The sequence below is a fragment of the Peromyscus californicus genome, unplaced genomic scaffold (assembly GCF_007827085.1).
Source record: "Peromyscus californicus insignis strain IS unplaced genomic scaffold, ASM782708v3 Scaffold_15__1_contigs__length_86483966, whole genome shotgun sequence".
Taxonomy (NCBI): domain Eukaryota; kingdom Metazoa; phylum Chordata; class Mammalia; order Rodentia; family Cricetidae; genus Peromyscus; species Peromyscus californicus.
This window is the reverse complement of record NW_026294447.1, coordinates 55264898-55284888: the sequence shown is the minus strand read 5'-3', so window position 1 is coordinate 55284888 and position 19991 is coordinate 55264898.

Genomic DNA, 19991 nt, shown 5'->3' with positions numbered 1-19991 from the left:
CACACACACACACACACACACACACACACACACACACAGACACACACACACACCCCTCAGTATTACCAGGAAGACTTCCTGATAATCCATAGACTTGGGCCCCACCCTCAGAATTCTGTAGGTCTCAGGTACCCCAATAATCTGCACTTTTTAAAAGATTTATTTTATTATTTAATCATGTATATGGGTACGTGCATGTGAGTGTTGGCATCCTCCAAAGTTAGAGCCATCAAATAACCCTGGGACTGGAGTTACAGGCAATTGTGAACCACCCAACACCAACTCAGGTTCTCTAGAAAAGTAGTAAACACTTTAAAATGCTGAGCCATCTCTGTAGCCCCCAATAGTCTGCTTTTTTTTTTAACAAGCCATTCCCATGCCAGGGGATCCTGATTCAAAGACACTGTCTAAGAAACGCTGTCTGAGCAGGCGGTGGTGGTGCATACCTATAATCCCAGCACTCGGGAGGCAGAGTTGGAGGCCAGCCTGGTGTACAGAGTGAATTCCAGGACTGCCAAGGATACACAGAGAAACCCCGTCTTGAAAAACCAGGGGAAAAAAAATACAGCCTGAGTTCTAAATTCCCCACCCAATCAATCAGAGAAAGGCATTGTTTTTAAATATATTAAACAGCATTTTCTCCAAAGGCCATGAATTTAGCCTTGCACAATTTGCTCAGGGGCAGTTTCTGTCTTAACAGTTTGATGTCCGCGTCAATGTGAGAAGTAAAATGTCTATGCACATGGATCTTTCTTAGAGAAATCCACTTTTTGTCTCCACCTGTATTTTTGTTTCTGGTATGTAATATAATTTTCCCCATGATGAAGAATTATAAATTCCATAAAAGGACTAAGAATTCTTTGTAATGCTTTACTGATCGGCATATCTGATATTTCTGTACTTGCAAGATGAGTGTAATTACGGAATTTTAGAATCACAATAGAAAATTATAAGATGAGAATGATTATGGAACTTTAGAATTATAATGGAAGGGGAAAGTGGGGGCTTAAAATGTAAGTGTTGCTTGAAAGGGCATTTTCCTATATTCTCTCCTAGTTAAGTATACAAGAAATAACACCCTTCCAGATAATACTTCATAGATATTAAAATGTATTATTAAACCCACGTGGGGAGATGTTTCTCAGAGGAGAAGCTGAGTGTGGCGGTGCACACTTGTAGTCTGAGTGCTGGGGAGGCAGAAGCAGGCAGATCCCTGGGGGCTTGACACCTAGCTAGCTTAGGCCTGCTGAGTTCCTGGTCAGTTCTAAAATGGCTCCTGATGAACGACACCCAAGTTTGTCTTCAGCCCCCCATGTGCATGAACATGTAACAAATCGACGGGTGATGTCTTTAGACACACTCTCCTGGATGCTTGTGACACAAGATCTTCCCTTCGGGAATCTATCAGAATCTGAGCAATATTGTCATCGCAGTGCTTAGGAAGTTCCAGGTGACCTAGAGTGTCATAATACGCATGGCTCTCAAGTATCTTTATGTACTAAAGGCCTGGGGGGAAATCATGTGGATGAACATCCTGCAGGTGGGTGGACAGCAGGAGTCATCTTTTCCCAACAGGCTGATGTGGAGTTTCATTTTAACACTTGGTCTTGTTTTAAAGACTTGTTTTTGTCATTTTGATCATGTGTGTGTGTGCATGTGTCTGTGTGTGGATATGTGCACATGAGTGCAGGTGCCCACAGAGGCCAGAGACCTGTCCATAGAGATGATGAGCTGCATGATATGAGTGCTGAGAACCAAACTCAGCTCCCCTGCAAGAGCCATGCCTGCTCTCACTCCTGACCGCTGAGCCATCTCCCCATTCCCTTATTTAACATTTTTAGTCTTTCGTTTTGTTATTTCTTAAAGGGGGGCTGTGAGATGACTCTGTGGATGAAGGCACTTGCTTCCAAGCCTGACACCCCGAGTTTGATCCCTGTAACGCACGTCAAACACCAGCTTCAGTGGCAAGCATCTGTAATTCCAGCACTCCTATACCAAGATAGAGGTGGAGACCAGGAAATCAATCACCCAGAAGCTCATGTACACAGACAGCAGCAAAAAATGACCAGAGAGCCTCCTGCCTCCGAAACAAGCTAGAAGGCTGGAATTGACCCCCAAAAGCTGCCCTCTGACCTCCATACATAAATCACAGCGCCTGCACACCCACGCTCACGCAGGCGTACATACAAATAAGTAAGATGTCCAGGAAGCATGGGGGAGGTGTCCTTGCAGAGAAGATGAACACGTAGGACAGCCTGGTGGGGGAAGATCCACCCTGAATGTGGATAGCACCTCTCAGTAGGCCAGTGGCCGGGATGAAAAGAAGTTGATGGAAGGCAGGATGGGTGTGCATGCGAGCCCCTCTCTGCCAGAGTGTGTGTGGGAGAGCATGAGTACCACCAGCATTTGCTGATAGTGTCCTCTCGTTTCTGTGGCCCTTCAGTGGGGACTCAACACCAGTGACTAGCCAGGGAGCTTCAAGACTTTCTGTCCACACTGGGTGTGCTGAGGCATCCAGCTTCTCGGACTGGCAGACACCTGTTCCTCTGCCTCTCCAGGAAACAGCCATTTTTGGACTACCCAGCTCCATCAGAGAAGCCAGGCCGAGGTGTAAAACACAGCACACACATTCCATTGTTTCTGTCCCTCCAGAGAACGCTGCCTAACACATCTCCCAAGGGCTGGTCATCAATCAAACTGCAGCCAGAAAATACCAGACAGGGACCCGGCAGACAGACACCGCCTCACACAGTGTCACTTACAGCCCAGGGGCTTTTTAGATTTGTGGTGCTCACTCTGGCTACTCAGCTCCCTCATCATGGACAGAAAGCAGGCGCGGACGCCAGCCACGAAGCTGGACAGTCCTCCGGACTCAGGTTGCTAATATCTGATCTAAAGAACAAATGAGATAAACTTGAGCTGACAGCGCACTTTGGGTTGTCTTGCTTTGTTGGTTGTTGTTAGTTGAACGTTGTTTGGTTAGTTTTCATTTGTTTATACGTGTGTGTGTGTGTGTGTGTGTGTGTGTGTGTGTGTGTGTGTGTGCACATGCATATGTATATGTCTCTGCATTTGTCTGTGTATGTACATATGTGTGTCTCTGTGTGTATGTGTGTATGTCTATATGTGTGTGTGCATGCATGTATGTCTCTGTGTGTGTCTGTTTGTGTATCTGTGTGTATGTCTGTGCTTATGTGTGTGTGCATGTGTGCATGTCTGTGTGTGTGTGTGTGTGCATGTGTGTATGTCTGTGTGTATTCATTGGGAGCACACTTGTGTGCATGCATATTTGTCCTGAAGACAGCCTTGGGAGTCTCCTCAGAAACACCACCCATCTCCTTTGAGACAGAGTCTCTCTCTTGCTGGGGGCTTACCAGGTAGAATACCTGGCTGGCCAGGGAGACCCAGGGACTCTCCTGTCTGCCTCCCCAGCCTGGGATTTTATCACATATTCTCATGCTCAGCTTTTTACATGGGTTCTGGGAATCGAACTCAGGTCCTCAGCTCCCAAAGCAAGTACTTTACCAACTGAACCATCTCCCTATCCTGGCTTTGTTAGTTTTTTTGAGGCAAGATCTGGCTGTGTATCCTGGTTTATCCTCAAGCTCACAATCCTCCTGCCTCAGCTTCCCAAGGTCTGGGATTACAGGCATGCTCTTTGGGTCCTAGTTGTCTCTCTGTAGCCTTTCCTGTCTCCAGCCTGCCTGTGTGCAGACTTCTCTCCTCCTAGGAACTCCCTGAAGCCTTGGGAGCCACTGATGAAAACAACAAGCATTTTCTCTAGAGTAGAAACTGGGCATACCCTGTTCCCAGTGAGGCAGCAGTTAGAAGTCTGTGACATCTACCCTATGTGGCAATAAGACACTTCAACATTACTGGGCTGCACACACACAGGAGACAGACAGGTCACCTACCTGGTACATATGTAAAACATTACAATTTCTCTTTCCCTTTGGGTACAAAGCCTTCTCATAAATGTACAAATGGTATTTAGGCATTGAAACTGGCAGGGTTTACAGAGGTACCGTCACCCCTACCCAGACTCCCATTGAGAAGCTCCATCCTCCTGAGAGCCAGTTCTGGCTTCCAGCCTCCCTCCTTTCCCCTCTACCATGTTAGCCTCTCCGCACTCCCTACCTACATTAGAACCCTGAAAACACTTGGCTCCGGGGCATCCCAGATGATGGGAGCTTTCATTTTATTTATTTAAAGCTTGGCTGCCCCCACCAGTCTCCTGAGAGAAAGCATCTCATCTTCATGGGGGTGCATGTACCTCCGAAAGAGCGTGCATTCCAAGATCGTTGCCTTTGAGCCAAGGCTAAAAGCACTTTCTCAGACGTAAGAGCCTGGGAATGCTACCGTGGAAGTGTAATGTTAGCACCGCTGCTCGAATGATATCCACAGCCCTTCCAGACGAGTAGATCAAGCCAGTGCGTCTCCAGCCTGACTCTGGGCTTCATTCATCACAGGCAGAGCTGGGGATGGGAGAAAGACTGCATCAAGCCTGTCTGCAGAGCGATCTTCACTGTGAAGGCCCCTCAGCCTCCCCTCTGGTTCTATTGCTTTAAAGTTCACAGGGCTATGCAAAGAGAGCTCAAGACATCAAAGAGGAGACCCCTGACCCTGGGTGAGCCGATCTGTGAGGCCCTTTGACAGCGGTGACTGCACGGAACCGTTGTTGGGACCTATCTGGCCTGTGGATGCTCAGGGACCAATCAAAGAAAGCAGGGCTCGGAAGATAGACAGCTCAGTCCACGGAGTGCTTGATGCACAAGTATGAGGACTTAAGTTCAATACCCAGAAGCCATGTAGGAATTCCATAATCCCAGCACTGGGGACTGAGGAGGAGAGGCACAGTAACATGGAGTGGTCTGGGGCAAGTTAACTCCTCCATACCATTCACATAAAGTCACCTAGAAGATGAGCAAACCTTATGCTGTAGCATCGTTTAAAGCTCATTTTTTTTTGTGAATAATCAGAAAGGGGGCCACGACTTTAACGGAACTCTATGCACCACATTTTAATTATTGCCAGGACTTAAGTCTTTTAGTGAAATACATATTTATAAACCTTGGCGGGGCATAGATCATTTGCCTAATAGAGCAAGACTGCTCGAATGTCGCCGTCCTAATCTATCAGGTAAATATCCATTTATAATTGGTTCTTTAATCCTCGCTCTCTCCCCTGATAGGCTGGAACAGCCCAGCAAGACTGCTTCATTCTTCAGGGCAAGTCAGTTATCGTCCATGACAATGTCAATAGAAATATATACATTAAAGCAATTATAGAAGTCACTGCCCGAAACAAGAGCCATAGCTCAGCCAGAGACGGGAAACCAAACAGCTGCTGGCCAAAGAAAGGACCCGCTGCACTCCAGAGCAGACGGGCAAAGAGGGGAGGGAGGGAGGCTTCCGAACAGGATAGGACTCCTGCAGTCCCCACCAAAGAAAAGCATGTACTCTGTAACCCCTAAACCTACCCTCACTGTACCACTTGCCATAGTCACCCACAAATGCTTCATTTTGTGGTACCAGATTCCAGGCTCTAAGTTGAGCCAGTTATGAGAGAGTATCCACTGGGTACCGCTGGCCTCTTAGACATTCTTGGCATCTCCTGAGAGTGGTTCTGCTGGTGAGGAAATTGGAGCTGGGAGGGCCGGAATACCGCCCCAGGCCCCACACTCTGAAGCTTGGCTCCCATTCCCCACTCCTCTGCTTCTTCACCAAGGCTGGGCAGTGAGACAGAGGCAGAGGTGCTCAGCCGGAGACTAGAAGCATTGCCCTGGCCAATGATGACCGGAACAGAGAGCATGACTCTGCTCCACTTCCTCCTGGTCATCTAACTGGCCCTCAACCGGGCCTCACAAGCCTCCATTGGCTGGCGGGGCTCTTGTCTGTTTGCTGGGTTCATTTCATCAGTCATACTCCTTTGTGATCTCCCACCAGAGAGCACACTGACTGCAAAGGCTCGTGCTGAAAGGCGTCCTGGGACCCCGAAGCCTGCCTCCCCAGGCCCCATAGAATCCTTACCTGTCTGCATGCCCCTGATTACCCTGAGACACTTCTATGGGGCCAGAGCTAGCCACGGCAGCCACGACTTGAGATACTGAGGAAGACCGGCTCTAAAGTGTCCATGCAGTCATAAAGGCCACCCACAGATGATGGGGAAGGGAGGTCAACAGCCATGACCTTTTGGCACAAATGTTTTCAAAGTTGAAATACCCTGATGTTAGCCCCGAGAGACGGACTGACGATCATAGGAAAGAACAGTCCAGGTCAAAGGCCAGACAGCCAGAGCAAAAGCTGAAAAGCTGACCTGAGAATCTAGATCTGAACGCTGTCAGACTGACTGGAATGGCCCTGTATGCAGGGGAAGGTGGAAGGGGTCCCCCTAGGAAATGATATTCAGCGACCTATAATGAGCTCAGAAGGGTCTCATGTGATCTTTGCTTTGAGAACTGCTGTTCTAGTATTGCAGAAGGAAGGAACTGAGGCCCGGACAAGCTCTGGAGAACCAGGCCCTACCTCACTGCTAGCAGCCCTTTTGTGGTTCAGTCCCGCTAGATAGAGAGAATACGGTAACCCCTCCTTTGTCTGGGCTTGGGAGGAAATGAACCATCTCCTGCATAGATGTTCCAGGTAACTGAATGTATACCTTTGAGCCCCCAAACGTTTTCAGATTTTAATTATTTTAATGGAAACATCTTATCGTTCTTAAAACAGCCTATTCCGAGTGATTAACCTTGTCTCATTGGCACAGGGCCATTAGCGCTCACAGAAGCTCTGTGCTGTGATGTAACCCAGTGACAGGTCCTCACCAGAATGCTTGCTTCCCTGATGCTGGCTGGCCATGCTCTGGACCACCCAGCAGCTCCCAGCCCTGCCTCCCCACAGGCCTACCTCTTCACCCACCATGAAGGCACAGTGCCTTCGGGATGCCAGCTGCCCAACTCCTCTCCCTGACAAGAAGCGTCAGTGATTCTCAGTCACCCACCGGCTGAAGCACAGGACCCCACACTCTGCTCCCCTGCCACTCTTAGGCGGCCCTGCCACTTGGTGATACTTGGCTGTGGGATTTAGTCCCCACCCATTGCATGCTGGGCCCTGGCTCCTGGCTCAGGCTGCTGCCTCCTGCCTAGGACTATGATTCTCAGAGTGTGTGCTATGGAGCCCAGGGAATCCTCAGAGCCTCCTGGGGATCTCCAGATTTTCCCTTCTCCTGCTTCCTAGGTGTAAAAGGCCAAGTTTCCTCCATACGTCACACCCAAAGCAACCTATCAGAGCAAATGAAGTGACCAGCCCAACAGAAAAGCATGTTATCTCTCTATGTAGGAGGCACCACAAGAGATGCGCAAAAACACAGAATGTTTTTACATTGTTTTATTTTGGAGAAAGAGGAAATTTTTCAAAAAAAAAAAATATATATATATATTGTTTATGTTCTTACATGCTGAGTTTATCATGGGTCTTTCTAATGAGTCTGTGAATGTACTTATGATCTCTCTGCTTTCATTGCCTGCATAGTAAACATTAATCTCTGTCCTCCACATAACAAAGGGGGTTTCAGGTCCCAGCAATGTTCAAGAGTGGTGGACGTTTCTCCCAGCATGCACCACAAGAACAAAAGCCTATAAAAGTGGAAGGGTATCCTCAGACCAAAGAGTCTGTGACCTGCCACATCCCAAATCCATCTTTTCCCAAAGCCACCCCTTCTGGCCTGAAGCCCTAGGCTGGGGACTCACTTTGGCTTACAGCATCTCTTAAGGCCTTCATCACCATGTGTGGAGCTATCTGGCCTCCCTACATGTCACTTCAACTCTCCTGAAGATTGAGGGAATCTACGAGGTCTTTCTACTCTTGGTCTGCACAGAACCTAGTCCCCAGTATACCAATGGAGCTGAATGAATGCACACTACATTTACTAGTTTGCACTGTGACATCATCCCTCTGAGTTATAACTTTATTCCACTCACTTACCTGCCTCGCATAAATCTTCTAACCTTTTAGAGGGCTGGAGAAACGGCTCAGAAGTTAAGAGCAGAGGATGCTCTTCCAGAGGACCAGGTTTGATTCCCAGCAACCACATGGTGGCTCACAAACATCTATAACTCTAGTCCTAAGAGATCTGATGCTCTCTTCTAGCTTCTGTAGGCAACAAGCATGCCCACTGTGCACAGCTATACATACAGGAAAAACATGCATACACATAAAATAAAGTAAAAATAAACATAATTTTAAAAAATCTTCTAAGCTTTTAAATCTGCAACTTCTTGAGGAGTAAAAATATTACTAATATCCAAAGATTGAATGATGCTGGGTTCTGCGAGGCAGTGTGTAGACTAGAAAACAAGCAATTCCCCCAATCCCTGGCCACTCTGAGCCAGCAGTGTCCCTCCATCAAACTGCAAGAATCCACTAGTGAAGTCTAGAACCCCCATGACCGCATCACCCTAAATTGATCTCTCCTGAATACTGCTACGATAGCACTTCAGCTTCTGTATGAGTCTTGGGGGGAGAGTCAAACCATAGCTGTGGATGATACTGGGCTCCCCAGCACTAGAGATGTCAAAGCACAGGCCGGATAGGACCTGCCATGAGCCAGCTGTGCTGGGCATCATTCTGCCTCCTGTCTTCACAGTTAAGGCCCTTGGTGGTAACCCTGAGGCTACAGGATGATCTTCCTAACTCAAGTCCAGCTGATTAGCAACCTAAATCCCATTTGTGCCTTACTGTTGCCTGTGTGTGTGTAAAGTAACATACTCATTGGTTCTGGGGATGAAAATGTGGACAATTGAGCGGGGCAGGGCTTATTCAACAATCACAAGAAGTTGATACCAAGGAAGAGGGGCCACTGTTGTGACTCAACCTTTTTATGTGGTTCTTAGAACTTTGGAACTAGGAGGTGTGATTTGGAAGAGTGTGGAGATGTAGGCCACAGAGTCCAAGGATGCTCTCAGCAGAGCTGAAATGGGCCGTGGTGGTGTTTGCTTAGAAGGACACAATACCAGCAGCAAGACAAACAGTGCTCATGGGATTTCAGATAAGACTCCTGGGAATCAGACTAGAGGTCAGTTTTGTCTGAAGGAATTGTGGACTAATTGAATCGAAGGAGGAAATCACCAGACAGCAGAGCCTTCAGGCACTAGCATGGTTATTGCTAGCTGCCTTTAGCCAAGTTTACAGTGAGAACTGGAAAAAGAAAAAAAAAAAAGAAGAAAAAAAAAACAGAGAAAGATTTTTTTAAGGTACCATCTGGCGAGTTGAAAATTGTAGGCCAGGTTATTGTTAAAGAGGTTAATTCCACTAAGAAGAAGCCTTGAACTTCACACTGGTGTGATGGGGAGTTGGCTAGGCCCTACCCACTGCTCGCTCCAGGATATAGATCTGTAAACTCATTTCAAAGGCTTTCTTTGAAGAAGAGAAAGCCTCTAGGACACCCTGCTCACACTGAATCAACTTAGGAAGTGTCTTCCCAGCTTCAACCACCCCTGCATTCATAGGCCACTTGAGCCATGGTCCCAGCTGCTGTGCAAGCTGGTAACTGATCCTAGAGTCATCCATGTGGTGCCGATTTTTCAGGCATGTAGAATAAAAAGTTTACGGGGTCATGGAGGCTTCTACCTAGGTTTTTAAGGATGGCCCAGGAGGCCTGACAAGCCCCAGAAGAGCAAGATTCCTTGATAAGATGGTATGTGGAGCCGTGAGGAGGAAGCCTGAGCTGCAATGGAGACCACACGATGTTGGAGATGCCAGGAATGGTGAAGGTCTATTGTGATGGTCAGAGGTGGCCAAGAGAGAGACTGTGGGATGCAAACAGCACCCATGGAGACGAGGCTGCCCAAGCAAGCCCTTCAGAGCTCAAGTCATGATGCCATGTGCTCTAGAAGCAAGCACAATGCTACCAAATTGAATGTTTGCCATGCTAGGTTTCAGTCTTGCTTTGGCCCCGAGCCTCCTTCTGCCCCCTTGTCCTTCCCCTTGTGAATTGGCATGTATTCTCTGTGCTAGTGGATGCTGGAAATCCATGATTTCTTTGTGGTTTTATAGATGCTCACCAGTAAGGATTTGCCTTAGTGGTTCAGAGTCCCAGTGGAGACACTGAACTTATGCTTTTAAACTATGTTGGAACTTTCAAGGTTTGAGGACCCCTACAGTTGGACTGAATGTGTTTTCATGGTAAGATGAGCACAGGACAGGACAGGACACTACGGTGTAGAGAGTATATTGGGGTATCAAATTGACAAGGGTTGGACTTCTACAGACTAATCTTGACTGACTGACTGACTGAATAGATTTCAAATCACCTTCGAGACCCAGCAACGTCTCTGGGTACGTCTGTGAGGGAATTTTAGAGAACATTAACTGAGGGGGAGGACCCACCTTGAATCTGTGTCACCATCCCATGAGCCCATGAGCTAGAGGACTCCCCGGTGACCTTCACTGGTTTAACAGAAGGAGGAGAAGGCCAGGAGAGCACCAGCATCCCTCTTTTCTCTCCTTCCTGTCCACCATGGCATTCCCTGCTCTTCTTCTCCAAGCACCCTCCCGCCATGACACACCAAAGTAAACCTTACTTCCCTCAGGCGTTGCCCACCACCGTATGTAGCCACAGTGATGAGAAAGTCACCAGTACATGACTTCCCGGCTTCCCACAAATCCCATTTCACATTTTATCGATGAAAACTAAGTCACAATGTTTACAGTGGTCCTTTTCTCCTGTACTGTAAGCACTGACAAAATTCTGGCAATGCTGGGTAGTGGGTGATTTGGGCTTTGTGGGTGATACATGCTCTGCCCATGGAGCTCAACAACCACTTTTGACAATAACAACAAATGAATGAACACTGCAGAAGTTAATAAAACTTTACGTGGACAGTGAAATTTGAATATCCTACAGCTTCCAAGCATCGTGACATTTTATTCTTCTTTTTCATTTCCTTTCAACCACTTCAAAAAAAAAAAACTCTCTGTGTGTCACAGGTGGGCCATAGCCATTTGACCCCAGGGCTTTGGTTTGGTGGCCCCTCTGAATTAACCGAAGGCTGTATCTCCAGAGTGCCTTTATCTCTTTAAGTGTCTCTGCAAGAGAGCCTCTCACTAAATGCGTAATTGCTTTCATCATTGGCTGCACACTAAAAATCACCTGGAAGGCTATAATAATGATAATTAATAATATTAATGCCAGTGGTAGCCTGTCTGGGTTGAATTACATCAGGCCTTCTAGAAAAGGCTCATGGGCAGACATGAGAGACTCTCTCTCCCAGTGACAAATGTTCCCTTAGTCACAAATACATCAGCTCAGCTCCACCAGGCCCCATGGCTGGGCCTCCTAGGTTGGAGACTTCAAGGGCCTCCAAGAAGCTCCATGGCCTAGAAAGAAGAGGTGACATGCTTTGTTCCAGTCTCGGGTCCCCGAGTCTTAGCATGCACTCTTCGAATGAGCCGGCTGCGAGCTCCCCTCTTGGGGACACTCAGAACTCACTGCCAGCTCCCTGGAAGCACAGACAGTGAGCAGACCCTTACAAAGTCTGTGGACTGAAGGGTCAGCTCAGGCTGAGATGGAGAAGAGCTGAGCCCATGAGCACCTTCAATCTTCCAGGGCTCAGGGCTCTCCCAGCTACCACCTCCCCTTCACATTCATGCTGTGGACCCTCCAGGGCCAAACATGAGAAGCTGCAGCTTTGTAAGCCACTGTCCTGCTTCGGACCGCCACAGAGAATGCAGGGAGCAGATGTGCAATACCACCCAGGCTGTCCCCTTGGTTCCTTCCTCTCTTTGCCTTTCTTTGTAGATTTCAAGGTGATGACAGAGAGAAAACAGTCTTAGCATTTGTTAATACCCACTTGACCCACAAAAGAAAATTTGCCAGCATCGCTCGGCTTCTCATTTAAAAACCATTAGACCGTTCCGCTTGGCAGACCAGATCTAAATATTCTTAAAGGGGTGGTTTAATTTAATGATTACCTTAACAAGCCCCCTTTTAAAAATGATGATCCGCCAAATTCGGGGGATTTGTTTTGGAATCTGATCCAGTAAGTAGCTTTGTACAAAGAGGAGCAGAACGGAATGATCTGGTTCAGAACACGGTGGAAATCATAGAAATTACTTTGCATATTTAATCACTGTAGAAACATGAGTACAAACTGCTTTCTAGAGATTACCTTAGTTTTTTTTTTTTTTAAAAAAAAAAAAGCTAGAGCTTTGCCTCCAGCATGCCAAGCGCTGCTTTACAGGGAATTGTTTGGATGTTCGGGAACGGTGTTTTAGGTTTCAGCCTACCCGGCCATTGGCAGGACACATTTTTAAACAGGGGTGCAAGCTGGCTCTGAGGAAGGAAGCCAGAAGGAAGAATCCTTCCGTCAGGCCTGGAGGGTGCCTCCCCCTCTTCCCTCCTTGTTACACTGTGAGGTTGGAAAGGTGCTATGAAGTCTTAGGCTAGCAAAACCCCTCTGGGTCTGAAGTCCAGAACTGGTTGGAGGTGGGGGGGGGGGGGGGGTGCGTGGTACCACTCAGGAAATCTGGTTGCCTTCCGTCTACCCTCTAGCATGGAACCGTCAGAGAATTCCATCCCTCTGCCCAGCAGCAGCTTCCCTGTGAGTCACAGCCTTGCTGGAGGCCAGCCTGCAGCCACCAGGCCTCACAGTGGTGAGCGGGGGTGGGGGGGGCGTCACCTGTGCCCCATGCGGTCATCGTCTCCTTTGCTGGACCCCTCCTCTGCAATTCTGCCGAATGTTCATCATGCCTGGGGCTTCCTCTCTGACCCCCACACACAGCACACCTTAAAAGAGAAAGCACCCCAATTCTTTGTCCCCTCACTGGTTCTTTCTCTCCTGCACACTGTGGATCAATTATTAACTGTGACACTTTACTCCCTCCTAGGAGGGGGCCGATAGCAATTAGTTTGTCCTGTCTGTTTGATGTTTTGTCAAAACTGAGACTAGGGCCTGGCTCGGTAAATATTTGAATGACAGAATGAAATAGTGGCACTTCCCTGCCACTTGTGTGAGTATGGAGTGTATGTGCCCAACAACACACACACACACGCGTGCGCGCGCGCACACACACACACACACACACACACACACACACACACACACACACACACGTATTCAGGGGCCAGGTGTGATGGTACGTGCCTTTAACCCCAGAACTCAGGAGGGCAGGCAGACACCTCTGAGTTTGAAGCTAGCCTAGTCTACATCGAGAATGCAAGACTACATAGTGAGACCCTGTCTAAAATAAATAAGCAAATAAAAATCACAGGCGCAAAAGCAAACAAACAAATAAAGGCATTGTCCCTAGACTTTAGGGTTGTGTTTGGCCCGAGTAATCTGCTGTTTGGGCAAGTCTCAGACTCACCCTTCTGAGCCTCTGCTTCACATCCGTAAAATGGAACCACACTTACTTCACTGTTACTATGAGGAAATGAGATGGTGCAGAGAACAGGACGAGAATCAATGCTGGGACTTCTTAGGTGTGGTGGGTAATTTGCGGTGTCAGCTTATTCCAACCACAGGATGCCCAGGTAGCTGCTTATTAATGTCCCTTCAAGGTGTCTCGGCAAATCCTGTGGCCCTCTTCTGAGTGAGCTGGTGCCGCCCAACCGGCCAAAGGCCTGACTAGAACAAAAGGCAGGCGATAGAGTTCACCCAGGCCTGACTGGGTGAGCTGGGGCCTCGGCCTTTGGCTGCCTTCAGACTCAAACCTATACCAAGACACTCTCATGGCCCTGGGCAACACCACCAGCTCCCCTGGGTCTCCAACTTGAGTAAGGAAGCAGCCATGAGTGACATACCAGGACTCCAGCCAGCTGTCACTGTGGACAGCCACCATCATGCCTTATTAGCGTTTCCTTCCTACTCTGTAGCATCCTGGGTAGGTGTGGGCTGGGTTCTGAAAGGATCAGGAAATAACCGTGAAAAGCTTGACAGAAGCGTGTGCTGAGAGCCACCCAGGTTCCAACAGCTGGAACAGTAACACTGCGTGCCCGGCAAGGTGGGCACATCTGTCTGTGTGCACACACTCTCTTCAGAGGTGTGAAGGCATGCAGCAGTGACCCACCTTACAGGCTGAGTGTGGGTGTAGGTGTTTGTGAGTATCTGAAAGGGATGGTAGAGACAAGAAAGGCAAACTGCATGAGTGTGGAAATCAGGCCTGAGACATACACAAGTATGTACACAGATGCTTCTGATATCCACCTTGTGTATCACTGAGGCTTCTCAAAGGTCATGGTTTGGCCGTCCAGAGGGAATGACGACATTTCTTTCCCACACACTCTGAACACATCATCTTCTTTTATTCTTTATGATGAGTTGAAGATGTGTCTGAGTGGCACGGCAATTTGTCAATCAATCTGAAAGTAGAGGGGGACCCCTCTGCATAACTTTACACCCAGTATCCAATGCACCCTCGAGCTGTGCATTGAACTGAGACAGCCAGGAAGTCTGTCAAGCCCATACCTCCTCCTAGCACCCCGAATTTTCCACTCCATCATGCTGCCAGACCTGCCAAGGAGAGCATGCCCAAAGAGGACAGCCTGTGGCCTCATTGCCCTAAATCTTTCTGAACCAGGGAAATCTTTTTCACCCATATGCAGCTGCCTCCTCAGCTCCTCCATCTCTGAGCTTCACCAAGCCTGGCTGGACTATGGCTGTCCCCAGTACACCAGCTGTAATAGTAATCCTTTGTTCTTCTCTGGGCCTGCCCTGGAATCCATTCACCCATCCAGCCATACATGAGTGGGAAGCCCGCTTCAAATCAGGTGTTGCAATGCCTAGGGACAAGGACGGGGGTGGGCAGGTCCCCACCTCAGGGACGTCTGACATATACTTGGTCGGCCCTCTGTTTTTGTAGGTTGACTCGGATGGCTATCTTCAACTCGAGTAGCCATTCCGGAGCCTGCTTCCTGTCCCCAGTGGGGACCCACGGCTCCCTCTCCTTCACTGTCCCCAGAATATCATCCCACACCTGTGTCACCTTCCCCGGAGTCCTCTTCTCTCTGCCTTTTTCTGTTAGACTAAAACCACTCAGAGTCTTGCTCACCTGCAGACTCCAGCCCTGTGCACACAGCGCCTGGCGCATAACAGACTCTGAGAAATGTTCGCACAGCTGCTGGAGAACAGTAAGTCGCAGCTAGAGTGGAGGCGAGGTGCTTTTCTCTGCATGAGCAGTGTCATCATTATCGATTAATTAATTATTGCTGCCATAGCAATCCTCAGCTTTGTTTGGGCGTTTATAACTGTTATTTCATTTTCCTAATAATGCTACAAAGTAGGTATAGTCTCCTGAGTTGGCTGAGGGTCAGGGAGGTTCAGCAACTCCTCCAAAGCCGCATGGCTGGAAGGAGACAGTCTGAAGCCATCAGCAACCTTTTCCAACCTCCGCAGAGCAGTTTCTACATTTGCGTTTCCCCCTTAACAGCCATCTCAGGGCTCCAGCTAGGAACCTTGGGCTGGTCTCCTTCTTGGCTGGTTTAAGAGCCCTTCCCTGAAGAACTCCTGTACCCCCTAGAACTAGCCACTTCGGGGAGTGACTTTGCCTGAGGCTGAATTATGGAAATCAGCTGTCAATTACCCCGGGTGGCTGTGTAAAAGAATTACCGCAACAGTCACGGAGAAAAGAAAACTTCGTTCTCACCACCTACCAGTAAAAGCTAATTCAGAATAACTCCATTTAACAGTTATTTTATGCTGAAATACCGGATACCTCGGGGAGTCTTTTAGGGATTTTATAGTCTCTTTATTTATAAATGATTCATGCTGCATTTTCAGAAAAACCTACAATTAGTGTGGGTAGCACAGAAGCTCCTTAGGGAAAGGTTTTTAAAAAAAAAAAGAAGAAGAAAAAGAAAAAGAAATAGAGAAAGAAAGCAGGAAAAGGAAAAGAAGAAAAAGAAAACGTGTGTGAGCTCCCGGCCCCTGCTCGGCCGCCTGCCCTTGTTTTTCCAGCGGCCTGCGGAGAGCCGAAGAAAGGAGGCAGGGGAGATTTTCTCTAACCTCTCGACACATGCTCCTTTGACAGCGTTTGTACAGTTATCCCCGTCATCTTCTCAGCCCACAGGATTCTCCTAATGCACGTGGCACTTTGGCACATGCTCCCAGGCCTGCAGAAGTTTAAAGAGCTTAGAAGCACTCGGCTCCAAACCCCTTCTCAGCGGCATGGAAAAGAGCCGCGGGAGACAGTTGTGGTCTGGGCAGAGGGTCAGCCCTGGGGCCAAGAAACTTTGTCTGGGTTCCAGATCTAGAACCATCCAAGAGAGAGCCTGCATCAGATGGATGCAAGGTCCTCTGTCCAGGGAGGCGGATCCTAGCGACGTGTGGGGCTTTCCCATTCCATCATCCATTGTACGGTCTTTTTGGACACTTTCTCTGCTCCATGTTTGAGACAGTTTCTGGATCCAGAAGGGCCCATTCTAGTGGGAAGATGAGAATAGAACACCCCCACAGTGGACAATGGGACAGAGGCTACACATGAGAAACTGATCTAGCCCCACAGGGACCAAACGATGCTGGAGTCAGGAGGAAGCTTCCCAGAGGAAGCGAAGCTGATGCAGAAAGGTGGAGTGAACAGGATTCCCAAAGCTGGGACTGGAGCATGTGACCCATTCTACAGGGCAGAGCAAAGGAAGCCAGGCTGGATTGGGTTAGCAACTTGGTTCGGATGCAGGACCCAGCCACCAGGCAGGAAAGTGGTGAGAGCTCCTGGGGGCATCCACAAAACAATCATTTCATCAGGAAGGTTTACCAAGAATGAGGGACTGGCCCAGCACACAGTCAATCATTCTCCCTGTGGATGGCCTGGGGGAGGAAGACCTGACCCTGATACAGAAAGAGAATTGGCTGGGTCACTGACAGAAGACCTCAGGATTTCTCCTGAGTATTTTGAACTGTGTGCTCATCACCATCGGCAGGACAGTTTCCTCATTCACCCATGTGTGATGCTGTGGGTGGCATTGGACAGGAGGTCAGGTGCCAAGTCTTTGGCTTAATAGGAAGTAAATAAAGCAGATCTCAGATTCACTGAAAAAAAAATTTTTTAAAGCCGGGCACTCGGGAGACAAAGGCAGGCAGATCTCTGTGAGTTCGAGGCTAGCCTGGTCTACAAAGTGAGTTCCAGGACAGCCAGAGCTGTAACACAGAGAAACTCTGTCTTGAAAAACCAAAAAAAAAAAAAAAAAAATTTAAGAAGGAAGAAGGAGAAGAGGAGGAGGAGGAAGAAAAGAGGAAGAGGAAGGGGAAGAGGAGGAGGAAGGAGGAGGAGAAGGAGAAGAAAGGGAAGAAGAGGAAGAGGAAGGAAGAAGAAGAATCATCATCATCCACACAAGCAGCCTGCAGAATCTATACCCGAGGTCCATCTTCCCCACCCAGAAGCAGCTTGTTGAGTCTCTAACAAGCGCCTCTCGGGGACAACTGTGCAAAGTGAGCGCTGGGGAGGACCTTGGGTGTGGGGTCCCACTTCAAAATGAGATGTGCTCCCCTCTTCTGACACTTTCTCCCTGGAATCTAAAGTCTACTGCAAGAGCATGATGAGGTACGACCCTGGAGAAGAGGTCGGGTCATGAGGCGGAGCCCTGCCCCTGCAGCTGTGCTGGGACACAGTGAAAAGTCGCCATCTATGGCCTCACCAGGAACTAGAGATGCTGTTAGCTTGGCCTAGAACTGCATGGAGACCTTCCAGGGCCGTGATATTTTGTCAGCAAAATTCAGACACACTTCCTGCTGGCGCCTAAGGGCTAGTAGTGTGCTCCACTGGACTGACACTATACACACAAGGCAGATGTGGTCTTTGAGGAGCAGGTGTGGTCTGGGATGACAAGTGTGGCTTGAGGAGATGGATATGACCGTGGGCCATGGGTGTGGTCTTGGGCGATGGGTGTGGTCTTGGGTGATGGGTGTGGTCTTGGTGATGGGTGTGGTCTTGGGTGATGGGTGTGGTCTTGGGCTGGGTAATAAGATGTTGTCTTGAGTGATGGTGTGCTCTTATGTGATGGTGTGACCTCAAGTGACAGGTATGTGACCTCGGATGACATAAGCTGGTCCACTGTGGAGGCATAATGCTGTTCTCTGGTCTCTCCCTGGTGACCTGGTAATTTGGGCAAGAAAGTGTCAGTACCTTGTGGCCCTTATTCTTTATACAAAATGTACTCAAAATACGTCATATAAACAAAACCATAAGGCTTCTTGGGGAAAAGCAGGGAAAAAAAAACTTTTTGTGGCCTTGGGTCAGACAAATATTTGTTACCTACCACACCGAAAACATGATCCTTATAAGAAAAAAAAAAACTACCAGGGTAAACTTTACCCAAACTGAGAATTTCTGTTGTTCAAAACTGCAGCTCAGAATTAAAAAGGAACCACAGAAAGGGAGGAAACACCTGCCAAGTACATGTCTGGTGAGGGACCCATGTTGAAAAATGTATGAAGAAATCTCACTTTTTTTTCCCTTTCCCAAGAACATTCAGATCTTTTTCTTTTCCCTTTTCAGTTCTGTAGCAGGAGCCCAGGATCCTGCACACACACGCTGGAAAAGTCCTCTACCATCAAGATACACCCCCAACCCTGAAATCTTAGTAATAAGAACACCGGAAACAAAAATTTGAAAAGAAATGAGAAAGTTAAAAAGAAATGAGAAACAGGGCATGATGGTGCATGCTTTTAAACCCAGCACTTGGGAGGCAGAAGCAGGAGGATCTCTGAGTTTGAGGCCAGCCTGGTCTACATAGTGAGCTCCAGAACAGCCAGAACTACATAGTGAGGCCCTATCTTAAGAAAGAAAAAAAAAAGGAGAGGGGGTGAGGGGTGAGGTAGGGCTGTCTGAACAGACACCTCACCAGTGATATACAGATGACCAACAAGCATCAGCAGAGACCCCATGTGCTGTGTGAGCGGGGACTGTGAATTTAAACAGCAAGACTGTACACTCCAACTCCAGCAATAACCCGAACTCAGAGCATCCACACCACCAGACACCAGAGAGGGTGGAGATCACAGGGACCCACTCATAGTCACTGGGAAGCCGGCACACAGGAGTCACCAGGGAAGACAGGGTTGAGTGTTCGTACACAACTGACGGTACTCAGAACCATATGTGTCCGTGCTCTTTGGAATTTCCTCAAAGGAGTTGAAAATTTATGTCCACTCCAAATCCCATGTTGATAGCAGCTTTATTCATAACTGCCACAACTTGGAAGCCACCAAGACACCCTTAGTGAACGAGTAGGTAAATGAAATGTCGCACACCCAAACAATGGGCTATTATTCAGTGTTAAAAAGAAATGAGCCATCAAGCCATGGAAGTCGTGGCAGAATTTTAAATCCATGTTGTTGAGTGAAGGAAGCCAATAGGAAAAGATTACATCTGTGGACACAAATCATGGTGCCTTTGCCTAAAACCCTTCAAATGTGCCTCAGAGGAAGTGAATACTGATGTAAACCGTGGGCTCCAGATGAGAATGTGCAAGTAAAATTTCACAGACTGGAACCAATGAGCCCTTCTGGAAGGTGATATTAATAATGGAGGAGGTTGTGCCTACATAGAGGCAGAGGCCATGTAGAAAACCATCTATATTTTCCACTCTGATGGACTACAAATCTAAACCTAATCGAATGGGGAAAGCCTACTTTAATAATTAGCAAAAGGCTTAAATCAACACCTCCCTCAAGAAATAGAAAGATGCCAAACAAACTCTATAAAAGTTGGTTGACAGCGTTAGTCACTAGGGAAATGTAATTCAACACCACAAGAAGATGTCACCACATGTCTGGATGGCTAAAATTAAGCAGGGAAATGATAATACCAAGTGTTGACAAGGGCTTAGACCAACTGGGACTTTCCTATTATTGCTGGTGGGAATTTAAAATGGTGCCCCGGGTGTTGGAGAGATGGCTGAGGTTTATGGCACTGGCTGCTCTTGCAAAGGATCTGGGTTCAGTTCCCAGCACCCACATGACAGTTCATGACCATCTGTAGTTCCAGGGGGATCCAATGCCCTCT